General features: G+C 39.4%; 1 pseudogene; it reads right to left on the reverse strand.

Moving 5' to 3' along the window:
• Positions 1 to 1,130: 1,130 nt before the first annotated feature.
• On the reverse strand, positions 1,131 to 3,559 carry LOC102495203 (DNA polymerase iota-like; annotated as a pseudogene).
• Between the last annotated feature and the right edge of the window lie 3,279 nt (positions 3,560 to 6,838).

Consider the following 6,838-nt stretch of genomic DNA (forward strand, 5'->3'; position numbering starts at 1 on the left):
AACCGTCGGGGGACCATGGCACTCTGGGGCTATAAACGGCAGTGGAAGGGGGGCCCCCTAACATCTCAGGTCTGAAAAGGGAAGAGGAAGGAGTGGTTAACAAAAACCAGAGAGCGTGATAAAGCCAGAGACCCGGGGACAAGGATGCAGATATCCCACAGTGGCCTAAAGGAAGGAAGTGAGAAGAATAAATCCTTTAACTTTCTTCTTCTGCCTCTCTTCAGTGTCCTGCCTGCCCCAACTCCACCCCCATTGGCTGAACTCATTCAGAACTCAGAGGGTGAGAAAGCCATTTACTTTCAATGTTGGTCTGCCTCCCTGGGCAAAATGAAGACTGAGAGTAGTTCTTAAAATGCTAACTAAAGTCATCCAGTGTCTTAGTTTAGGCTGCCAAGCAGAATATCAGAGCCTAGGTTGCTAAAATTCCAAATCAGGGTGACAGCCAAATCAGTTCCAGGCGAGGGCCTTTTCTCTGGTTTGCAGGTGTCACCTTCTCACTGTATCCTCACATAATAGAGAGAAAGGAGAGAGTTTTTGTGTTCCATATAAAGGCACGAGTCCCATTCATAGCTAGGCCCCAGCCTCATGACTTAATCTCCCAAAGGCCGCATGTCTAAATTCTGTCACATTGGGGATTCGGATTTCAACGTAGAAACTTTAGGGAGTACACAAACTTTTGGTCCATAGCACCTAGCATGAATTCTAATCTTACACCATAATTTGTTCTTTGGCTCATTCTCCATCCTTGATTTTATAGTTCCTGATTATAGGCTTTATCGCTCAGTCCCAGCCTTAATCTTACTTGGTGGACTTGATTACAGACTGGGCCCTTTGGTTGTGTTCTTTTTTTTGCTTTGACCATGAAATTTTTTTTTTTATTAAAAAGCAATATAAAAATAGGCTTACAAATATGAGAAAGATAATATTTTACATTATTTCTCCTATTATATTTTTATGCATTGTGCCAGAATTTACATCCCATAAGCATTCTTGATTTATCTGCAACCTTTTACCCTGAATTTCTGTATTTTTTAGTAACTATTAGTGTTTAGTTCAGAAGAGCTTAATAAACTGCTAATGTGAGAACAAGGGTACTTCTCTTGCTTTTTAGACCTTTTTTGTGAACATGCTTATTTATGTACAATGTGGGGCTCTGATCCTCTTCTCTTCCGCTCAGCTATCATTTTTTTTGGAACATCTTCTGGTCGTTCATAGAAAACTTGAGGATCAATGTCAGAAGGGAAAGTAATTTTCTCATTATTAAAATCTTGCTCTCTATTTCCTCTAAGTCATTCATGATGAGGGGCTGTTGCTATTGTTTGCTTATAGCTATCTGTGGTGCACCTTTTGGAGAAAAGCTTCTCACTCTGCAAATTTGGAAAAGAATGGAAAACAGATACAGAGGGGTTTGTATTTGAAAAGTTAAATCCTTGAGATCCTTTAGGTCCTTGACTCATTTGCTCATCTTTTAATCTATTATTCAAACAACATAAATAATCCTTTTGGCTAGACAAATAAGAGGAACTACTGCTATTTAAACCTGATGTTCCTGGTTCACAAGGAGATACAGAGGATTCCTGTTTGCTATTAGAAAAAAATGATCTCTAGAACTTAAGAGAGTATTTTGCATTCATTTTGTAGAAAAGAAAGATAATATTCCTCTAGAGGCATGTGATGGACAACTAAAACTTCCTTTCCCTTTAAATTTTTCTGTAGATTTTCCCCCAAAAGAATTCTTTCTTTAATATCTAATGGAAGCTGCTTAAAGACTTCTTGGTCAGTATCCTCAGGAAGTGAATACAGTAGGAAATCATTAATGTTTTTTCCTTTAGAAAAATTTGTAGTATCTAGTGGAGACTCTCCAGTATAAGAACTTGATAGAGAATTCAATTCTTCCACTCAGTAGAGAATTCCAGTTTGTGTCTTTGGAAAATATTCCACAGATGTGTCTTTCATTTTAAAACTATGCTTCCCAGAGTGTGAAGTTGCTGATAGTGATGGTGATAAATAATAATCTATGAACAGTAAGTAGTGCTTTAAGGTTGTAGAAACACACACTCAGAAGGGTAAGATGAAACAGCATCTTCACATTCACCATATTTTGAAAGAGTTTCCTAAGTATATCAACCACTGGGGTCATCACATCATAATTTCCTGTCCCTAACTTTTGAATTACATGGGATAGAATAGGGCACTGATGACTCTCAACAACTGTAGTGCTTCTCAGATGAATACCAAGGGATTATTAATCTTACTGTATGAGGCTTCCTTCTATCCTGACATACTCTGTTCAAAAGACTAGCAAGTAGTTCCTCAAACTTTTTTTTTAGCTTCGACTTCTGATGAACATTTTTTAAATGAATATTCTTCACTAAAAGACTGAGCAGGTCTGGAGGGTGTCACAGGAGACTTGTCCTCTCCAAAACTGAGTTTCTGGTTATGCTGAGCAACTGAAATTTCTAATTCCTTTTCTAATATTTTGGATGAAAATGTTTGGAGATCATCACCCTGTGGATACCTAGTGGCTCAAGCTGTTTAGTAGTTTTATAGTCCATACCAGGCATTTCCTTTATGTGGTTCAAACTATGAGTGAGATCTTGACAACTATCAGATAATAAAACTGCTGATTTGGTTTAAAGATACCAGAAACTAATTTTGTCGACAGTTTATTAGATGCTACTCCATCACAGCCAGTGAGTCCCAACTGATCATACATGGATGGCTTCTCGCATTTCAGCTGCAATATGAGATCCAGTAAGTAGTCTGATGTGTAATATGTCATGTAGCTTTATATGCCGATTATGGTATACATGATCCAACACAGTCATTGTAGAAAGTTCATCACTTTGGGACCAGCAGTTAGCATAATGGCTACGTCACTGGACTCCCACGTAGTTGACCACGGTTCGAGTCCCGGACCCGGTGGCTTAAACTCACGTGGGACGAGTGTGCATGCGTGCCCAGGATCCCGAGAAGAGAATGGAGGAGAAGGGATTGTGGTGTGGCCATCCCCCCTGGAGGTGATTTCCTGCTTTCTGTCTCTCTGTCTCTCTGTCTCTCTCTGTCTGTCTGGCCAGCGCATGCACCCTATAGCAAAAAAAAGTCTCAAAAATAAATAAATAAATAAAGTTCATCACTTTGAAGCTGCTATAGTCTTTTCTTAACCATTTCTGGTAGGGCCACAAAATTTTCATCAGATCCAAGTCGCTAAACAACTGTACTAAATAAATTCTTCCAATAATTGTTGGGCATGTGTATATTCATGCCTCAAATCCCAGAATGGAGGAGAAAGGACTGCAGCCTGGACATCCCCCATGGAAGGTGATTTCTCACTTTTTTTCTCACTGTATTTCTCTGTCTCTCTGGTAAGCACATGTGCCCTACGCCAAAAACCTGTAACTTTATAAGATATCTCTCTGTAATGGGTCAAGTCTTCTCCATTCACTAATACCAGCTGAGGACACTTTTCTTTTGCATCTCTGACATTCATAAGTTTCTTAACTCTAAGTTTCCTAGCTTTATAGTTTCAGGTAACCACCTGAAACTTCTGCTAAACCCCCTGTGAGTAGCCTGCCTCCCATGAATCCATCAGCTCCACAGGCTGAGCCTCTTTCTCTTTCAGGTCATAGCCCATTTTGGTTGTGTTCTTCATACTATCGCTTGATCACAGTGTGTGTATTTTGCGTTTAACTTCAAGTCATTTTTACTCACTATCATAACAAATGATTATCTTCCTGATCTCACTGGGTCTTCAAAACAATCATAGAAGGTATGAATTTTTTTGTTACAGTTTAGTAAACTGACTCTCAACAAAGTGAAATGATTTGCCCAATAACAGAGTTAGTCATTACCTGGCACAAGGCTACCTTCCTTTATATAGGCTATTTCAGCAAAATTTAAGCTCCATGACAACAGAGATTTTTATCTGTTTGTTCACTTCATTTTCTTCAATGATTAAGAGCATCCATCACAACAGGAACTCAATAAACGTTTGAAGAATGAATATTGAATGAAAGATTCCATTTGATCTTCATCACAATCCAATAAGGAAGGTACTGCAATATTCCTAATTTTGTAGATGAGAATACTCAGTAGAATGAGAAAACTGAAGTAACCTCCCAAGTCATGTAAGACTCCAGTAAGACTCTAACCTACTATGTGTCCAAGCCTATGCTCTGAAACAACACTGCTCAAGGTTTAAGTCAAGGGCCAGAGCTAGATTGTGTACTGTTTATTTATGGTTTATGATAAGTTTAGAAATTGAGGGTGAGCCTTTAAAAATTCTTATAGCAAACTGACATTGCTGTGATTTCCCAGGGGTCTTGTCTCATTGTATAGGATACCAGTTAGTCAGGGTACTGATGCATTCACAGAAATAAGCTGCCAATGGTGCAAACTAATAGTAGGACCATATATTAATCCTTGACTGGTTATTAAATAAAAGAAGAATCCAAGCCTTCACCACAGATAGTCTGAGAGGCACTGCTCCAATTTAGTCTGTGTCAAATTCCACCTCACCATGCTCCTTCTAGCCTCAGCCCCCTGCCAAGCACAAAAAGACTATGTGTTCTCACTTTTGGGTTTTCTTTTTCATTCATCCAACAGATATACCCTGAACATCCAACAGATATTCCCTGAGCAATTTCTATGTACCAGTCCTATGGTGGGTGCTGGTGCAGGATGAGTAAAACAGTGGCCTGCCTGTGCAGCTGACCTTTGGGGGAGTTTGTACATACTCAGTGCATCTGTGTACGCATGGTCCTCTCTTCAGTAACAAAGAAATGATGCAAGAAAAAATCCTATAAATGGACAGTGAGATAACAAAGCAGCCCAGACCCTCTGTGATACCCTGGAAAAGGACAATTGCTTTTACTGTCTGCAGCCCCAAGATGGGCAAGCAGGAGAGGCAGGATATGAGCTGATTTATGCCGGGAAACCAATCTTTATTCTGTCAAATCATAGAGCCATCACTGTGAACTGGCTTATACTATTTGTTCTTATATGCTAAGATTCTGACTTCCTCCTGAACATCATTAAAGTATATCTGAGACAGTGATCCCATGGATGCTAAAGTAGACAGTCATGGTAAAAATTTAAAAAATAAATAAATAACAATCAGTTCAGTGAAAACAATCAGTCAGAGCACTAAATTGTCCCCCAAGACCCAAGGTTTGGAATCAAACAGACTGTGGTTTAAGTCTGCCACTTGCTGGCCCTGTGGCCATATGCACATGCCTTTCTGAGAGGCAGATTCCTTATCTCTAAAATTAAGATAATAATTCCTACTCCCCCATTTTGTTGTAAAATTGGTGCTACAAATTCAATACCAGAACTGTGATACACTATTTGATAAATGCTTGTGGTTATTGTGTTGGGGGTTGTTATTAGTAACAGTAGGTTTGTGGCTCGACAGGAAGATCTGAAGCCACATACACTACATACCTGTGTGAAGTACAGCAGACTGTTCTTGCTTAAATCTTGACTCTGTTGCTTACTGACTGGCACATAACAGGTGTTTTGCAAACATTTATTTACACTACACTAAAATGTTGGGTTTGAGCCAAACAAGAAATTAAAGGATAAGCTCTTTGACTCACCATTCATGGACTAAGATCTCTTGTGAGTCGGGCATTATGCTGGGCATGGGGACACACAGTGAATAGACCAGACTCCCTACTCTTGTGGTGCTCAGATCCAGGGAGAAGGCAGGACGTACAACAAAGTATCAGCAAAATCAGAGGGAGAGGGAGCAGGAAGGAGGGAGGCGTATGATGTAGGGTTGGGGTGTGGAGAGAAGCGTTGACCTAAAGAGGGAATGCTTGTGCTCAGTAGCTATTACAAAGAAGGAACCACCTTTGAGGATCTGATACACAAACAGAGTGGTACCTGAGCCCACTGCAGCACTCAGCACACGTTATAGATGTCTGTTTGCTCATCCATCTTCCCCACCAAAGAATAAACTCCCTGAGGTCAGAATAGTCTCCTCCTTTCTCCACTGTATCCTTAGTACCTCATACAAGTATTTAGTTTATTATAGTGAATATATTACATGTAAATGATGAAAAATATATCTAAAAGAATGCCTAAATATTCCATATCTACTTGTAACAATTTTTCTATTTCAATTGTATAATAACAATAGCTAGTACACATTAATCATTTAGTTTGTTCCAAGCACTGCTTTAAGTACTTTCTGAGTATTACCTTATTTAATCATTACAGTGACTCATACACAATCAGGTAAGACATCAATAAATCATTGCAGGGTTAGATGCTGGAGAAAGAAGAGAACTGCATTTGTTCCTGGCTCTTCCATTTTCCCTTTCCAAATATCTCTCACTCTCTATCACCCTGCTTAAGTTTAATTAATTCTTATAAAATCCAGTCAGGCAGAGCCAGCAGGTGGTGTAATGGTTAATGGTGGTATATGTCTGGACTCCAACATGGCTGACTATGGTTTGAGTCCTAGACCCAGCCAACTTGAAAATCACTCTTGGCACACATGCATGAGTGTTCAAAATTCTGAGAGGAGAATGGAAGAGAAGAAGTTGAGACATGGCCATACCTCCTGAAGAAGGTCTCACTTTCCTTCTCTCTGTCTCTCTCTGGCAAGCACACACACCTTGTGGCAAAAAAAACAAACATGCACACACACACACACAGGGAAAAAAAAAAAAAAAAAAAAAAAACCTAAATAATAATAATAATAATAAATAAATAAATCAGACATTTCCTCTGCCAAGAAAACCTCCTGGGGGGAGAAGAGTGGTGTAATGGTAAAATGCAATACTCTGTGAGAAGCTGAGCCACATGGGAAGGTTCTGGGTCTGCATCTGAA

The sequence above is a fragment of the Tupaia chinensis genome, unplaced genomic scaffold, assembly GCF_000334495.1.
Source record: "Tupaia chinensis unplaced genomic scaffold, TupChi_1.0 Scaffold000425_1, whole genome shotgun sequence".
Classification (NCBI taxonomy): domain Eukaryota; kingdom Metazoa; phylum Chordata; class Mammalia; order Scandentia; family Tupaiidae; genus Tupaia; species Tupaia belangeri.